Here is an 18,271-nt window from a genome sequence, read left to right as displayed (position 1 = left end):
TATACTCTTTTCTATAAAGTATGCAATGATTGACACAAGCATGAATCTTCGCATAATTTAACCCAAGGTCTTTGTCTTTTGTGTACTTCTTGGCTTCATAAGAGCTCTTTGGAAAGTTTTGGGTCATAATTAAAGGCCTTTTGTAATGCACTAAGGAGCCCACTAAATGATTTTTCACTCCAACCCCCACTAACCTTAAGGTGTAAGAGAGAGTTACAATGAATTCAAGCCTTCAAAATGTTTTACAACCTAAAAATAGCTCCTCTTCTGCATCATTCATCAATCTATGAAATTTATCGAGAATCTTAGAACAATCTCCATCCCCTTCATCCCCATCATTCAAATGCTCCTCCGGCACTACATTTGTCGCATCATGTACCAAAGAAGCCATCTCTTCTGATAGAAGAGGATCTTCATCATATAACTCATCACCCCATTTCTCCTATGTCAAGGGATTGTTCCTCTCCATAGAATATTCATGGATTGTAATCACTCGAAGGAGATGAACACGTATTGTCGCTTGGTCATGATCAAAGTAATTTGACAATTCAAACAAGGACACCTCTTTTTATCCCAAGCACTAGGGTTAGTGTCCTTGAAAGCAAAATCAAGAAAGTATTTAACACCATTTCGATAAGCCTACCTTTCAACCCTTGAACATGCATCCAACTCTTATCATTATCCACTCTATATCACATAAAACAATATATAAGTTGACACAAGGGAAGGGTGGAATAAAATATATAACTGTTGTCTAAGATATAGTTATGCAAAGAATGACACAAATAAAGTAAAAACATGTGGTTCACATTCATATATAAGATCTGAGTTAGCATTAATATAAAATGAAAATACATTCACATTCATACATAGTATGTGCTGCTGCAGCAGTAGAAGACAATATTAAAAGAACAAATATACCATTAAGCACTTGTTTAAATATTTTAGTTTATTAGTAACAAATAGTCTACCGAGGGAAGATATCACACGCATCATGACATCAATTGATCCATGTAAGATCCCTCAATCTAGTAAATTTTGGCACTATCCAATTCTTCATATTAAAACTTAGATGTATCATAGATCAACAAAGTGTATTTAAGACGGATTAAGTTTGGCTTGCTTAGAACGTTTCAAAAAATCTGGATGCTTACGCTTATTTATGAATTCAGCTCGCACATTAACCACATTAACTTCCTACATTAACCACATTAACTTCCTGATGGATAGGCAGTTTGAAAACTTGGTTCAATGTACCCCTAAGTCGGTCCCCAGCTTTTTTGTCAAAGTCTTTCCTAGCCTCAGCATCGAACTCAGGTCTTCAAGTATATGTACGCTACACATAACTAACATGTAAAGTTTAAAATTGTAAATCAAAATAGCATATTATACATAAATAATCTGTTGCCAGACCTTGGCCTTTTGTGTTAGCCTAGCTGGCCTTTTTTGCTGAATGTAATGAGCTGTGTTCATATAAAAAAGGGGATTTGGGATTGGCTTAGTTAGGTATTATGTGGTAATTGTATCCTTTACTGTTCTTTCTGATTTATTTTACAAAAAGCAGCCCAACTTCCCTTATTTTCTTTTACTGTTATTTTTTATTTATCTTAAAAAAAGCAACCAAACTTCCCACATTTACTTTACTGTTATTTATGATTTATTTTGCTCTTGCTTTAGTTGTGAGAAAATCGAGTAAAAGCAGTAGCAGTTCATTATAGAATAAAGGATAGTTCAGAGACCCTATAAGTAAAAAGTAATGTCTAATAACAGAGCATAATGCCACGTAGACTGATCTCATAAAGGAAGAATGAACAGCAGCAGTAGCGCACCACAGCCCACCAAGTGACAGCAGCCACCAAGTCACAACCTTAGAGACTGGTGGCCTGAAGTCACCCTTGTAGTAGGCGTTTTTGCTGGAATGAAATCCATCCTTTCTTCCTTAGTTTCTTATTTCTTTAAAGTTTGCATTTTTATTGCTTGTCTTGTTTTATGGTGAGTAATAGTCTAGTTTATTACATGAACACATAAATAATGTCTAATACCAGCATACAACCAGACATTGCACAAATATACTTCAGAGACCCTGTATATAACATCTCAGGAAAAAAAAAAACAAATAACACAACAAACCTACAGGGGCTACAACTATATCAAGCATTCAGAAAATCACAAGAATGGCTTTGAACAAGCTCTAAAAAGCACCACACCACAAGAATAGCTTTGAAACACGAGGTTAAACTCAAAAACTCATCCTAAATAGAACTAAAGATAAGTGTCAGAAAAAAATGAACAAACTTTTCAATAAGATTGGCATAGAATTTGACACTGGTTATTTAGGCAATTAGTTAGAAGACAAAAGAAAGATGAGCAAGAAAAGGTGCAGCAGCTACCAACCCAGCAAGACACAACAAAAACCGCAACACACACCTTAGTGGAGCAAGGGAAGCGGACACCTGTTGGACACTAAAAGACAAGCCTGGAGAATCACCTTTGGGAATTGTAATATATAATCAAAGAGAGGAGAGAGAGTAGGCAGGAAATGATTTGAGTTTTGATTAAAGAGTAGTGAGCTAAACTCACCCAAGCGCTTAATGGTAAATTTGGAAAAAGATAACAAGGAACTTGCTAACAGAGTAAGGGGCAGAGGGAGGGGGTAAGGCTGTAAGAAATATTGTCATCCTAACAAAGGGTGGTGACTAGAGAATATTTTATAAAAGTTGCTTTACTGAAAAATTATGTTAAGAAAATGCTCCTATCATTTGTCTTTATTAATTAACGTGTAAGCTAACTAATGCAAATAAGGTTCTTTAAAAATCAAAGAAAAAGGTTTAAATATAAGTGTATGATATCCACGGTTTGCATATGCTTATAGTGAAACAAGTAGAACAAAACTATCCTAGATTGCTACCAGTGGCGGATCCAGAATTTGATTTATAGGTTGTCCCATCATTGTCCATCGACCGCATATAATATCAAAAACTAGTCAAAGCTTGTATAATGAACAAAAAAAAAATACATAAAAAAGTTCATTTCATAAAGTAATGCAAATTCATATTACAACTAAAAAAGTACTAATTTTATTACAATTGCTCTTGATGAGTTTTCATATTTTGATAACGATTTACAATATCATCCATGCTAACATTATAAAACAAATCTCTTTCTAGATAAGTAATCAAACAATCATTCAACATTTTATCTCCCATGATAACCAACAAGAAAACTACTTTGCAACATGATAAAGACGTAAAAGCTTGTTATTTCAACACAATTCCTTTAATTTTGAGCCGAAGGAAATACATAACATTTCTATTAATCCAACTATCACAGAAATATCATATAATCAAAAACAGAATTAATGAACATCAATTTGAAAAGAAATCCAAATTCAACAAAGTCGAAAACAATAGCAATTTCAGGTTCAATAAACATGTTGCAATTGCTTAAATGTTAATTAGTTACGGCTTCAATTTTCCTCACTCAACATGCAAATTAATTAAACAATTCCCCACCCAGCCCGACAGCCACTCCCCAGCCAAGCCCCGATAGCCACCCCCTCCCCCTGCACCACCACCGAAACCACCCTCCTGCAACAAGGCCAGCCCCGACAGCCACCCCCTTCCCCTGCACCACCACCGAAACCACTCTCCTGCAACACATTACACATTAGCAACCAAAATTGACTCAATTATCAAACTAGACTCCAAAAATTACGTTAAATTCTTCGAGTATCTATAACCAACAGTTCAATTATCCAACTTCGAAGAACAACCCTAAATTGAAATTGAGTATATACTGACAATTAAATACACGATTAACACTAGATTGTCAAAATTAATATTAGATGATTAAAGAAAAAGAAGCATCTAACCTTAAAGACTGCTTCAATGGAGGAGAGAAAGCTCAGAAAGTCAGAAGCCGCTTCAATGGAGAATTTCGAGTACGCTTGACAAACCAAACCCTGCAACACATTAGCAACCAAAATTGACTCAATTATCAAACTAGATTCCAAAAATTACGTTAAATTTCTTCGAGTATCTATAACCAATAGTTCAATTATCCAACTTCGAAGAACCCTAAATTGAGTATATACTGAGAATTAAACACACGATTTAAACTAGATTGTCAAAATTAATATTAGATGATTAAAGAAAAAGAAGCATCTAACCTTTGAGACTGCTTCAATGGAGGAGAGAAAGATCAGAAGCCCCTTCACCGGAGAATTTCGAGTACGCTTCAATGGAGGAGAGAGAGAGGAAGGAGTACCGTGAAATAGATCTAAAGGGAAAAAAAGCAAACAACATCAGGAATAAATTTTTTTGTTTTTTTTTACAGAAAAATAGTGTCCTAGGACCCACAATGACTACATGTGGGTCTGCCACTGATTGCTATAACTCAATATGTTTTACCAAATCAGAGAATAAAATTTCAGACCAGAGGAAACTACAAACATCAAAATATGCAGCTGCATATGAGATATATATAAGTGAAGTTGGTAAGATTGTGTAGCTTAGAATTAGATTATATTGCTTAGGTCCCTATAAGGTTCACTTTTTAAGAGTTCTATAAAATTATACCAGAACAAAAGATAAGCCATAAATTCCAGGGGCTTCATATACAAGGATATATGTAAAAGTTAATTTTTGAGTTCTAAGGGTGGGTCAGAATGCAAGAATAAACTGCACCAATTGGATACGAATTTTAAGGCGATTCTAGTTGCAGTAGTTAGAATAGGATATCTAGTGCTAAGGAAAAATATCATAAAAATTGACTAAAAATATTTTTTAGGGTTTTAAGTCAATTTTTGTCAAGTGGTACAGCTGGAAAATCTGATAAGCATGTTCAGCTAGCAAGGGCTGTTTTCCTTGAAGTTTTATGCAATTTCTTAGCTTTGTTTTATACGTTTTTCTCACATAGCTATAGCCTATTTAAAGGCCTAAATTCATCAATAATATTCAGTTTTTCAGTCATCTAAAACCCCCACCCCAACAAATAAGCCTAAGACCTTGGATACATGTTTAATAGACACCTTAATTGAATTATATGAATAGATTTTGTACAGATATATTATAGTTGCTAACAATTCAATGTGAATCACTACAAAAGACTTCAAAACATCAAACCAAAAAGATTCTAACAGTATAAAATCAAATGACATTACCCATATAACATCAAAGTAATTATAGCAGCGAAAATTAAAAGCCTAAAACTAATATAAAAAAAAATCTGAAACATATAGAAGCAGGGGATATATTATTAAGCACTCAAACCAAACAAGTAGAACGCACATGGCTAGCAGCTTTGCTAGCCATATAGCCCAAGTCCCTCGGATGGCTCGGCCATTCCGAGGCTAGGGCTATATGTTGTGACTTGTTGTTTGGTTGAATTTTCCGTCTCGTTGATTCCTAAATTCGACTCGACTTACGACGCTCGACATCGACGCTCTAAGCTCGGAATCCGACGTCTTTTTTCGTAAAAACTCTATTGACTCATTTAATCCTTCGGATTAATTCGTCGCTTCGGTTCGGTTACACGATTGGGTGTGATCAGAAGGGTTTAGTCAAGATTAAGCTGTAATATTAATTATACATTAATATTACTGATCGGAAGCGGCCTCCCACTAGGCATTCCGATCACTTGACCTCACTGAATAATTAGTTTCCTAATTAATTCCGAACCCTCTATCGTAATAATACACTTGTTCGAAGGACACCATTCCTTTCAACTTGAACCCATAAAGGTAGTCAATTCATGCCAGTTGCAAACCCATTAGTAGAAAGATATTTGACATATACAATAACCTCAATAACTCAATATCACCATATAATAAAAATATAAAATCAATCTCTTAACATTTAAAACCAACTTCAAATTTAAAAAAGACAGCAAACAATAAGAGACAAAAGTATATTTTCACAAATTGCGTCATAATAATAATAATACAATTTAAGCAATAGAACGAAAACAATAACCAATTCACAGTCTTCCAACAATAAAGAAAGATATATGCAGCAGCAAATTCTTGAAATAGTAGTAATATAATCACATCCAAAAAGAAAGTTAACTGAATTTGAAGTGAGCTAAAGGTCTATGTTTTCGATTTGATGAGGGTGGGGTGTAGGGCATAGGTGCAAGCAAAAGGAACGTAGTGTATTGATGGAGGCCGAGGAACCCGAGGAGATGGTGGCTGGTGGTGTGGAGAGTGTAGAGGAGGAGGAGACCGTGGAGATATCCTTGTGTTTGGTGGTGGGTATTCAAACCCAAAAACCATGAAACAAAGGGGTCCATTTGTGGGAAGGAGGTGATTGTCATGGTGGATCCCTTGCAACACACAACTTTGTGTCTCTTCCGGTAGTAGATGAGTTTGGTAGGAAAGAAAGGAGTTTGGAGTGGATCCGTGGCAACACACAACTTTGTGTCTCTTCCGGATGAGTCCGGTAGGAAAGAAGGGAGTTTGGAGTGGCGTTGGGTGATGGTGAAACCGTAAGAGGCCATGGGATTTGCCGAGGTGTGAAGCTTTGTTTGAAGAGTGGTGTGACATTGGTGGAAGACTTTCTACCCTTGGGGCTTGAAAATGCCGACATTATTCTCAAGAAGCTTGGTGCGGTAACTACTAATTTAAGACTCACGTGATGAAATTCACCATTGCCGGCATACCGATGAAATTAGTAGGCGACCCATCCCTAGAGAAAACACAAATTTCCCTTAAAACCATGATTAAGGGGTTATGAAAGAACAAGGGTTGGGTTGTTAGTGGAGGTCTAACCACATTGAAGCGGAGGTGATGCCGCAAGGGGGCAGCAAGGTGCCGGATTTTTTGGAGGGAGTATTAGAGGAGTATGGGCTTCTAAGAATTTTGGGCTTCTAAGAAGGAACACATTAAAAAGATGGGATCAAGGAGTAGTAGAGTAGTAGAATGTTAGGCTTCTAAGAAGGAACACATTAAAAAGATGGAGGTTACGGAAATGCGCATGTTAAGGTGGATGTGTGGGAACTTTCTAAGAGATAGAATTAGAAATAAGGTTATTCGCAAGAAAGTAGGTGTGGCAGGCATTGCAGAAAAACTAAAGGAAAATCATTTGCGTTGGTTTGGGCATGTAAGACGGAGACTCGAGGGTGCACCGGTTAGAAGAGTGGGACCATAGAGGGGTTAAACGAGGGAGAGGGAGACTGAAAATAACATAGTTGGAAGGAGTTAGGAAAGATATGGATTTGCAAGAGGATGAAGCATTGGATCGTAAGGGATGGAGGAAGATTCATGTCGATGACTACACGGAATAATCAAATTTGGTTCATGTTAGCCGACCCACTTATGGGATTAAGGCTTTGATTGATTGATTGAGTGTAGGAGTATGGGGTGGTTTTCAAGATGCTCGGAGGGTTCCACCTAATAGGGGGCACGAGCATGCAATTACACTCAAGGGAGGTAGCAACCCCGTGAGTGTTCATCCCTATAGATATCCACAAGTCCAAAAGGATGAGATTGAAAGGCTCATCCAAGAGATGTTGAATGCGAGTATCATTCGGCCTTCGACTAGCCCATTTAGTAGCCCGGTGCTACTTGTGAAGGAGGACGGGTCTTTGCGGTTTTGTGTAGATTATCGGGCGCTTAACTAAGAGACGGTGCCCGATAAATATCCCATTCCAATCAGTGACGAGCTACTTGATGAGTTGCATGCCATTTACTCATAGTTGGACTTAAAGTCCAACTACCATCAAATTCGAAGACACACAAAATGGTGTTTTGTACTCATGAGGGTCACTACGAGTTTTTAGTGATGCCTTTTGGGTTAACTAACGCCCCGGTCACTTTCCAATCCCTCATGAACGATGTGTTCAAGCCATACTTGAAGAAGTTTGTGTTGGTTTTCTTTGATGATATTTTGATCTACAGATAGTGATGATGAGGAGCATGTGAGATTAGTGTTAAGCAAGCTAGCCGAGCATAGTCAGTATGCCAATAAGAAAAAGTGTGAGTTCGGGTTTATGAAGGTAGCCTACCTTGGTCATATTTATTTCAAGAGAGGGAGTGGTCATGGACGGTGAAAAGGTGGAGGCCATATTAAGGTGGGAAACTCCTAAAAATCTAAGTGAACCTCGAAGCTTCCTTGGATTAACCTGGTATTGCCGAAAATTTATAGCTCGGTATGCCCAAATTGCGACACCCCTCACCACCGAATTAAGAAAGATAGCTATGGGTGGTCCACGGAGGCGACATTGGCGTTTGAAGACCTTAAAAGGGCCATGACTACGGCCCTGGTTTTGGCCATGCTCGACTTCTCTAATGGCTTCGTGGTGGAAACCGATGCATCCAGCGTTGGGGTAGGGGCGGTTCGAGAAAGGAGGCCCATATCCTACTTTAGCAACATACTAGGGGTTCGAGTGAGGGGAAAATCAATATATGAGAAGGAACTTATGGCCATGTGCTTAGCCATTGTGAGGTGGAAGCATTATCTCCTTTGAAGGCATTTTGAGGTGAGAACCAATCTACAAAGTTTGAGGTACATCACCCAACAACGAGAGGTTGGGAGTGAGTACCAAAGATGAGGAGATTGGTGGGGTTCGATTTTTCCTGGGGGCATCCAACCGAGTAGCCGATGCTCTATCAAGGATGGATCAAGGAAAGGCACAACTTAGTACAATAGTTCACTCCCGAATTTGACTGAACTAGAAACTGAGATCAAGGACGACAAGTGGCTATTAGGCCTGGATGAAGGCAAAGATAGGTTGGTGGTATTCCCTTTGAGGTCAGCGAGTTTTGTTTAAAGGAAGACTAGTGTTGCCAAGTCTAGTATATTCATTCTAGAATTACTCAAAGAATACATTAGTGGTCACGAGGGAAAGGTCAAAACGTATCTTTTGGGAGATACGTTTTGACCTCCCCTCAGTGCAAACCTATCGGGGTGTCATGCTGGAATGAATATAGAAGACTTGGGCAACACTAGTCATCCTTTGAAAAAAACTCGCTGACCCTCCAAAGGAAATCCCACCCGCCCATCTTTGCCTTCACCGATTTGGGCAGCCAGTTGTCTTGCTTGATCTCAGTTTCTAGTTCAATCCAATCCATAATCTAGGAGTGAACCATTGCACCAAGTTGTGCCTTTCCTTCATCCATCCTTGATAGAGCATCGGCAACTCAATTGGATGCCCCGGGACAATATTGCACCTCAAAATCGAACCCCACCAATATCCTCATCCATTTTGGTATTCACTCCCAACCTCTCATTGATAGGTGTACCTCAAACTTTGTTGACCGGTTCTCACCACAAAATGCCTTCCAAGGAGATAATGCTTCCACCTCACAATGGCTAAGCACATGGCCATAAGTTCCTTCTCACATATTGATTTTTCTCTCGCACGAACCCTTAGCATTTTGCTAAAGTAGGCTTGGGCCTCCCTTCTTGGCCAAAACCGCCCCTACCCCAAAGTCGCCGGATGCATTGGTTTCCACCACAAAGCCCTTAGAGAAGTCGGGCATGGCCAAAACCGGGGTCGTAGTCATGGCCCTTTTAAGATCCTCAAACGCCAATGTCGCCTCCGTGGACCACCCATAGATATCTTTCTTTAATTGGGTGGTGAGGGGTGACGCAATGGGCATACCGAGCAATTTCCGATAATACTCGGTTAATCCAAGGAAGCCTCGAGGCTCTCTTAGATTTTTAGGAGTTTCCCACCACAATATGGCCTCCACCTTTTCACCTCTCTCGAAATAATATGACCAAGGTAAGCCACCTTCATACACCCGAACTCACACTTTTTCTTATAGGCATACAGATTATGCTCGGCTAGCTTGATCAACACTAATCTCACATGCTCCTCATGCTCCTTCTCATCCCTACTATAGATCAAAATGTCATTAAAGAAAACCAAAACAAACTTCCTCAAGTATGGCTTGAACACATCGTTCATGAGGGATTGGAAAGTGGTCGGGGCGGTATTTAATCCAAAAGGCAACACTAAAAACTCGTAGTGACCCTTATGAGTACGGAACGCCGTTTTATGAATGTCTTTGAGTTTTACCCGAATTTGATCAAAGCTGGACTTCAAGTCCAACTATGAGAAAATGGTAGCTCCATGTAACTCATCAAGTAGCTCGTCAATGACCGGAATAGGATATTATGGGGCATCGTCTCTTTGTTAAGTGCTAGGTAATCTACACAAAACCGCAAGACCCGTCCTTCACAATTAGCACCGGGCTACTAAATGGGCTAGTTGAAGGCCGAATGATAACGACATCCAACATCTCTTGGATGAGCCTTTCAATCTTATCCTTTTGGACTTGTGGAAATCTACAGGGACGAACACTCACGGAGCTGCTACCTCCCGAGTGTAATTGCATGCTCGTGACCCTTATTGGGTGGCAACCCTCCGCGCATCTCGAAAACCATCCATACTCCTCTAGTACTCCCTCCAAAAAATCCAGCACCATGCAGCCTCTTGCGGCATTACCTCCGCTTCAATGTGGTTGACCTCCACCAACAGCCATCCCTTGTTATTGCATAACCCCTTAATCATGGCTTTAAGGGAAATTTGTGTTTTCTTCGAGGAGGGGTCGCCTACTAATGTCACCGGTATGCCGGCAATGGTGAATTTCATTAGTGAGTCTTCCAATTAGTAGTGACCACACCAAGCTTCTCTAACCCCATTGTACCCTGAGAAGAATGTCGGCATTTCCGAGCCCTAAGGGTAGAAAGTCTTCCACCAATGTCACACCACCCTTCAAACAAAGCTTCGCACCTCGGCAAATCCCGTGGCCTCTCACGGTTTCACCATTACCCAACGCCACTCCGAACTGCCCTATCGAAAGGGGTTGGCTCGGTGCTAGACTGCTAGTGGTGGTTGACCGTCTATTAAAATATAGCCACTTTATTGGGTTAAAGCATCCCTTTAACGCCTTGAAAGTGGCGGATTGTTTGTGAAGGAGGTGGTTCGGTTGCACGGTTTTCCGGCGACGATAGTGACAAAACGAGACAAGGTGTTCATGAGCATTTTGTGGCGAGAATTGTTCCGATTGCAAGGAACCCACCTCAAGAGAAGCACCGCCTATCATCTGCACGGTCTGTAATGCACCAACCGAGGCCACCCATTATGTACACATACAGCAGGAGGGGACAGCAGGGGCGTTCACAACACCCAACAGCAGTAAGCAACAACAGAACAGTAAGGCTATAGGACATCCGTGTATGTATTAGCTTTATTTTGACAACTTATGGAAGAGGACAAAGTAGTGGTTGTAGCAATTAAGGCTTATGCCATTTAACATTGGAGGAGTATGTTAAATAGTAGTAAACAAGTAGTGAGAAGGCAATTAGAAAAGTTGTAATAGCTTAGTTTGAGAGTGATGGCCCAAAGGCTGAAGCCATTAGTTAGCATAGTTTGTAACCTTCAAAGCCCTTTGTCTATATCAATCAACAATCAACTATCTTCTTCCTTATCTTCTCACTATTTCTTGTCTAAATTTCCCACTAGAGCTCGCAGTCCGTTGCATTTGGTGGCTAGAACAAACACGGAGCGAATTAAGGCACTTAAAGGGCATTTGGTAGAGGTAGTGTCGAAGGTGGATGGAGGAGAGAACTCCATCTAGCACATCCTATCCAAGACTATCACCGAGAGTGTGGAAGCTCTTCTGAAATCATTGTCAGAGCAATTCACCAAGCAGCAAGTCGAGGCTCAACGGCTTCTAAGGTAGGCTCAACTGATTCCGGGATGACCACAACCAACAAGCCGCCTTGGTGAGAAGCAATCAAGATAAGTTCTTCGAAGCAATCCGGGGAGTGATGACGCCTTTGAGGGACAGGCAAAATCAGCCTGTTACGGTGGAAGACGAGGCAGAGCAACACTCCGGCACCGGCGGTGCAACACTCTAGCACTGGCGGTGGCTGAGGAGACACTTCAACTTGAGCCACGACTTGGAGAGGGAACCACCCTTATAACCACTAAGGGGCTGGGAGAGTAGCAAGTCACTGTGGTCGGGGAAAATGGAAATATCAAAAGCTCGACTTGCCGATATTTTCTAGTGCAGTTCCCGAAGGGTAGCTTCTGGAGCAATATTTTCAATTTTACCAATTGATCGAGCATGAGCAGCTACGAGCGGCGATGGTTGCGATGGAGAATGATGCCTTTAAGGTGGTCCTAGTTGGAGAATCAGCTACAAGCCTTGCGTGGGTGGGAGGACAACGGGCACTTAGTTCCGACCAACTAACGCCGGTACGCTTCACGAGCAATGGTTGGCCACGACGCACACCACCACAGTGGCCGAGTACCGGAGAGAGTTTATTGACAAGGCATCGCCACTCATCGATGTGACGGAAAGTTTGTTTTAGGGGCAGTTCGAGAATGGGTTGAAGGAAGATATAAGGGCAGAAATCCGGATGTTAAACCCGTTTACCCTAGAGCAGGCCGTGGATCTGGCAACACGGGTTGAGGAGAGAAACCAGATCCATGGGCAGAAGAAGTCGGGTGAAGCTTTTAACAAACCAGGGCCTAATTCTTACTTTAACAAAAGTTCAGCAAGCATTCTTCTTAGGGAGGTGGGCCGGCCCAATTTGTTTATTTTAATTCCCATGAGCAAGCCAACAAGGCAACTCAAAGCTCACGGCTGGTCCATTTGAACCTCACAGTACGTTTTAATAGGAAGTAAGAAGGTTGATAAAAGGGAGATACAAGATAAGAGAGCAAAAGGGTTGTGTTTCAAGTGTGATGGTAGATGGGGGTTTAATCATGTGTGTCGGGCGAAAGAACTTAGTGTTTTGCTTGTACAAGAGGATGGGGACAAAGTGGAGGAAGAAGAGTTCACGGCCTTGGATAGACCATTGGTTGAGAAGGAGAAGGTTCCGGTTGAGATTTTAATTAACTCGTTGATCGGCATCACTAATCCTAAGACTATGAAATCAAGGGGATGATTGATGGTGAAGAGGTGGTGGTGATGATCAATCCGGGCGCAACACATAATTTCATTTCACGAGCGGTATTTTTGGAGTCTCATTGGGAAATGGGGAGGCGTTGAAGGGACACGGGTAATGCGCCGGGTGCGGCTTGAGTTATAGGGTGGAGTGATTGTGATGGAGGATTTCCTCCTTCAATTGGGGAGCTCCGACAACATACCTAGGGTTCAATGGCTTGAGAAGCTCGACGCCGTAATCACAAATTGGAAGCATTAAGAAATGAGCTTCACGGTGAAAAGGCAAACCGCCCACATTAAGGTTGATCCCTCCTTGTCTCGAACCGGCATTACCTTAAAGGCAATGATCAAGACATTGCGCAAAGAGAGAGGTGGTATTTTAGTGGAGTTAAACCAAATAGATGAGGTTGTAAGGGAGGAGACTGAGGAAGCTCCGGAGTTTCTAAGGGCAGCAATTGATGATTTTTCGGAGGTATTTAAGTGTCCTAGGGACTACCACCAAGCCGAGGCCGAGAGCATGCTATTATTCTCAAAGAGGGTAGCAACCTGGTGAATGTTAAGCCATATAGATATCCTTAATTTCAAATGGATGAGATAGAGAAGCTTATTGGTGAAGTGATGGCCACCGGAAACTAGTCCTTTCTCTAATCCAGAGCTCCTAGTCTTGGCACTAAAGGAAAATGGCGAAGAACCATACGAGGTACTTTAGGCATTCTTTGTGAAGCCCCTTGAGATTCCGAGAAGGTAACACTATCATCTATTCAACGCTACTTTCCTTCCATCTTGACTCCTCACAAATAGGGCATGAATTAGCATTTATATACTCTTTTCTATAAAGTATGCAATGATTGACACAAGCATGAATCTTCGCATAATTCAACCCAAGGTCTTTGTCTATTGTGTACTTCTTGGCTTCATAAGAGCTCTTCGGAAAGTTTGGGTCATAATTAAAGGCCTTTTGTAATGCAATAAGGAGCCCACTAAATGATTTTTCACTCCAACCCCCACTAACCTTAAGGTGTAAGAGAGTTACAATGAATTCAAGCCTTCAAAATGTTTTACAACCTGAAAATAGCTCCTCTTCTGCATCATTCATCAATCTATGAAATTTATCGAGAATCTTAGAACAATCTCCATCCCCTTCATCCCCATCATTCAAATGCTCCTCCGGCACTACATTTGTCGCATCATGTACCAAAGAAGCCATCTCTTCTGATAGAAGAGGATCTTCATCATATAACTCATTACCCCATTTCTCCTATGTCAAGGGATTGTTCCTCTCCATAGAATATTCATGGATTGTAATCCCTCGAAGGAGATGAACACGTATTGTCGCTCGGTCACGATCAAAGTAATTTCGACAATTCAAACAAGGACACCTCTTTTTATCCCAAGCACTAGGGTTAGTGTCCTTGAAAGCAAAATCAAGAAAGTATTTTAACACCATTTCGATAAGCCTACCTTTCAACCCTTGAACATGCATCCAACTCTTATCATTATCCACTCTATATCACATAAAACAATATATAAGTTGACACAAGGGAAGGGTGGAATAAAATATATAACTGTTGTCTAAGATATAGTTATGCAAAGAATGACACAAATAAAGTAAAAACATGTGGTTCACATTCATAAATAAGATCCGAGTTAGCATTAATATAAAATGAAAATACATTCACATTCATACATAGTATGTGCTGCTGCAGCAGTAGAAGACAATATTAAAAGAACAAATATACCATTAAGCACTTGTTTATATATTTTAGTTTATTAGTAACAAATAGTCTACCGAGGGAAGATATCACACGCATCATGACATCAATTGATCCATGTAAGATCCCTCAATCTAGTAAATTTTGTGGCACTATCCAATTCTTCATATTAAAACTTAGATGTATCATAGATCAACAAAGGGTATTTAAGACGGATTAAGTTTGGCTTGCTTAGAACGTTTCAAAAAATCTGGATGCTTACGCTTATTTATGAATTCAGCTCGCACATTAACCACATTAACTTCCTACATTAACCACATTAACTTCCTGATGGATAGGCAGTTTGAAAACTTGGTTCAATGTACCCCTAAGTCGGTCCCCAGCTTTTTTGTCAAAGTCTTTCCTAGCCTCAGCATCGAACTCAGGTCTTCAAGTATATGTACGCTACACATAACTAACATGTAAAGTTTAAAATTGTAACTCAAAATAGCATATTATACATAAATAATCTGTGCCAGACCTTGGCCTTTTGTGTTAGCCTAGCTGGCCTTTTTTGCTGAATGTAATGAGCTGTCTTCATATAAAAAGGGGGATTTGGGATTGGCTTAGTTAGGTATTATGTGGTAAGTGTATCCTTTACTGTTCTTTCTGATTTATTTTACAACAAGCAGCCCAACTTCCCTTATTTTCTTTACTGTTATTTTTGATTTATTTTACAAAAAGCAACCCAACTTCCCACATTTACTTTACTGTTATTTCTGATTTATTCTGCTCTTGCTTTAGTTGTGAGAAATCGAGTAAAAGCAGTAGCAATTCATTATAGAATAAAGGATAGTTCAGAGACCCTATAAGTAAAAAGTAATGTCTAATAACAGAGCATAATGCCACGTAGACTGATCTCATAAAGGAAGAATGAACAGCAGCAGTAGCACATCACAGCCCACCAAGTGACAGTAGCCCACCAAGTCACAGCCTTAGAGACTGGTGGCCTGAAGTCACCCTTGTAGTAGGCGTTTTTGCTGGAATGAAATCCATCCCTTCTTCCTTAGTTTCTTATTTCTTTAAAGTTTGCATTTTTATTGCTTGTCTTGTTTTATGGTGAGTAATAGTCTAGTTTGTTACATGAACACATAAATAATGTCTAATACCAGCATACAACCAGACATTGCACAAATATAGTTCAGAGACCCTGTATATAACATCTCAGGTTAAAAAAATAAATAAATAAATAAAAAAACACACAAACCTACAGGGGCTACAACTATATCAAGCATTCAGAAAATCACAATAATAGCTTTGAACAAGCTCTAAAAAGCACCACACCACAAGAATAGCTTTGAAAAACGAGGTTAAACTCAAAAACTCATCCTAAATAGAACTAAAGATAAGTGTCAGAAAAAAATGAACAAACGTTTCAATAAGATTGGCATAGAATTTGACACTGGTTATTTAGGCAATTAGTTAGAAGACAAAAGAAAGATGAGCAAGAAAAGGTGCAGTAGCTACCAACCCCAGCAAGACACAACAACAACCCGCAACACACACCTTAGTGGAGCAAGGGAAGCGGTCACTAGTTGGACACTAAAACACAAGCCCGGAGAATAACCTTTGGGAATTGTAATATATAATCAAAGAGAGGAGAGAGAGTAGGCAGGAAATGATTTGAGTTTTGATTAAAGAGTAGTGAGCTAAACTCACCCTAGCGCTTAATGGTAAATTTGGAAAAAGAAAACAAGGAACTTGCTAACAGAGTAAGGGGCAGAGGGAGGGGGTAAGGCTGAAGAAAGATTGTCATCCTAACAAAGGGTAGTGGCTAGAGAATATTTTATAATAGTTGCTTTACTGAAAAATTATGTTAAGAAAATGCTCCTATCATTTCTCTTTATTAATTAACGTGTAAGCTAACTAATGCAAATAAGGTTCTTTAAAAATCAAAGAAAAAGGTTTAAAGATAAGTGTATGATATCCACGGTTTGCATATGCTTATAGTGAAACAAGTAGAACAAAACTATCCTAGATTGCTACCAGTGGCGGATCCAGAATTTGATTTATAGGTTGTCCCATCATTGTCCATCGACCGCATATAATATCAAAAACTAGTCAAAGCTTGTATAATGAACAAAATAAAATACATAAAAAAGTTCATTTTATAAAGTAATGCAAATTCATATTACAACTAAAAAAGTACTAATTCTATTACAATTGCGCTCGACGAGTTTTCATGTTTTGATAACGATTTACAATATCATCCATGCTAACATTATAAAACAAATCTCTTTCTAGATAAGTAATCAAACAATCATTCAACATTTGATCTCCCATGATAACCAACAAGAAAACTACTTTGCACCGAGATAAAGATGTAAAAGCTTGTTATTTCATCACAATTCCTTTAATTTTGGGCCGAAGGAAATACATAACATTTCTATTAATCCAACTATCACAGAAATATCATACAATCAAAAACAGAATTAATGAACATCAATTTGAAAAGAAATCCAAATTCAACAGAGCCGAAAATAATAGCAATTTCAGGTTCAATAAACATGTTGCAATTGCTTAAATGTTAATTATTTACGGCTTCAATTTTCCTCACTCAACATGCAAATTAATTAAACAATTCCCCACCCAGCCCGACAGCCACTCCCCAGCCCAGCCCCGAGAGCCACCCCCTAACCCTGCACCATCACCAAAACCACCCTCCTCCAACACATTACACATTAGCAACCAAAATTGACTCAATTATCAAACTAGACTCCAAAAATTACGTTAAATTGAGTATATAGTGACAATTAAATACACGATTTACACTAGATTGTCAAAATTAATATTAGATGATTAAAGAAAAAGAAGCATCTAACCTTAGAGACTGCTTCAATGGAGGAGAGAAAGCTCAGAAAGTCAGAAGCCGCTTCAATGGACAATTTCGAGTACGCTTGACAAACCAAACCCTGCAACACAGTAGCAACCAAAATTGACTCAATTATCAAACTAGACTCCAAAAATTACGTTAAATTTCTTCGAGTATCTATAACCAATAGTTCAATTATCCAACTTCGTTGAACCCTAAATTGAATATATACTGACAATTAAATACACGATTTAAACTAGATTGTCAAAATTAATATTAGATGATTAAAGAAAAAGAAGCATCTAACCTTTGAGACTGCTTCAATGGAGGAGAGAAAGATCAGAAGCCCCTTCAATGGAGAATTTCGAGTACTTTTCAATGGAGGACAGAGAGAGGAAGGAGTACTATGTCCAGGGAGGAGAGAGAGAGAGTACGTACCGTGAAATAGATCTAAAGGGGAAAAAAGCAAATAACACGAGGTAATTCAAAAAAAAAACAGTGTGTTCTGGGACCCACAATGACTACATGTGGAGGAAACCTCATACATCAAAATGAATTAGTATTGGCACATAAGGCCTATGTGCCAACGAAATAAATAGGATGACATTTTTGTAAATAATGCGAACACGAGAAAAAGCGGTGGTACAAAATTTGATGGCAAAAAGTACCACTACATGCATAATGGTACATTAAATGTACCATTATACCATTAAGGGAGTGAAAAAAATAATAAAAATCCTAAAATGCCCTCCTATGTGATTGTGAAACACATAGGGCCTATGCGCCTATATGCACTCCATCAAAATA

At 39.5% G+C, this 18,271-nt stretch overlaps 1 long non-coding RNA gene across 1 annotated transcript; it reads right to left on the bottom strand.

Moving 5' to 3' along the window:
• Positions 1-3,787: 3,787 nt before the first annotated feature.
• LOC110711076 lies at positions 3,788-17,790 on the bottom strand. The gene is made up of 4 exons (XR_002509266.1): positions 17,772-17,790; positions 17,475-17,564; positions 4,169-4,278; positions 3,788-3,961 (listed from the first exon to the last, which is right to left on the bottom strand). It is a non-coding gene; the product is annotated as an uncharacterized LOC110711076 (long non-coding RNA).
• Between the last annotated feature and the right edge of the window lie 481 nt (positions 17,791-18,271).

Source organism: Chenopodium quinoa, unplaced genomic scaffold (genome assembly GCF_001683475.1).
Source record: "Chenopodium quinoa cultivar QQ74 unplaced genomic scaffold, ASM168347v1, whole genome shotgun sequence".
In the NCBI taxonomy this organism is placed as follows: domain Eukaryota; kingdom Viridiplantae; phylum Streptophyta; class Magnoliopsida; order Caryophyllales; family Amaranthaceae; genus Chenopodium; species Chenopodium quinoa.
This window is presented reverse-complemented; position numbering and strand designations above follow the sequence as displayed.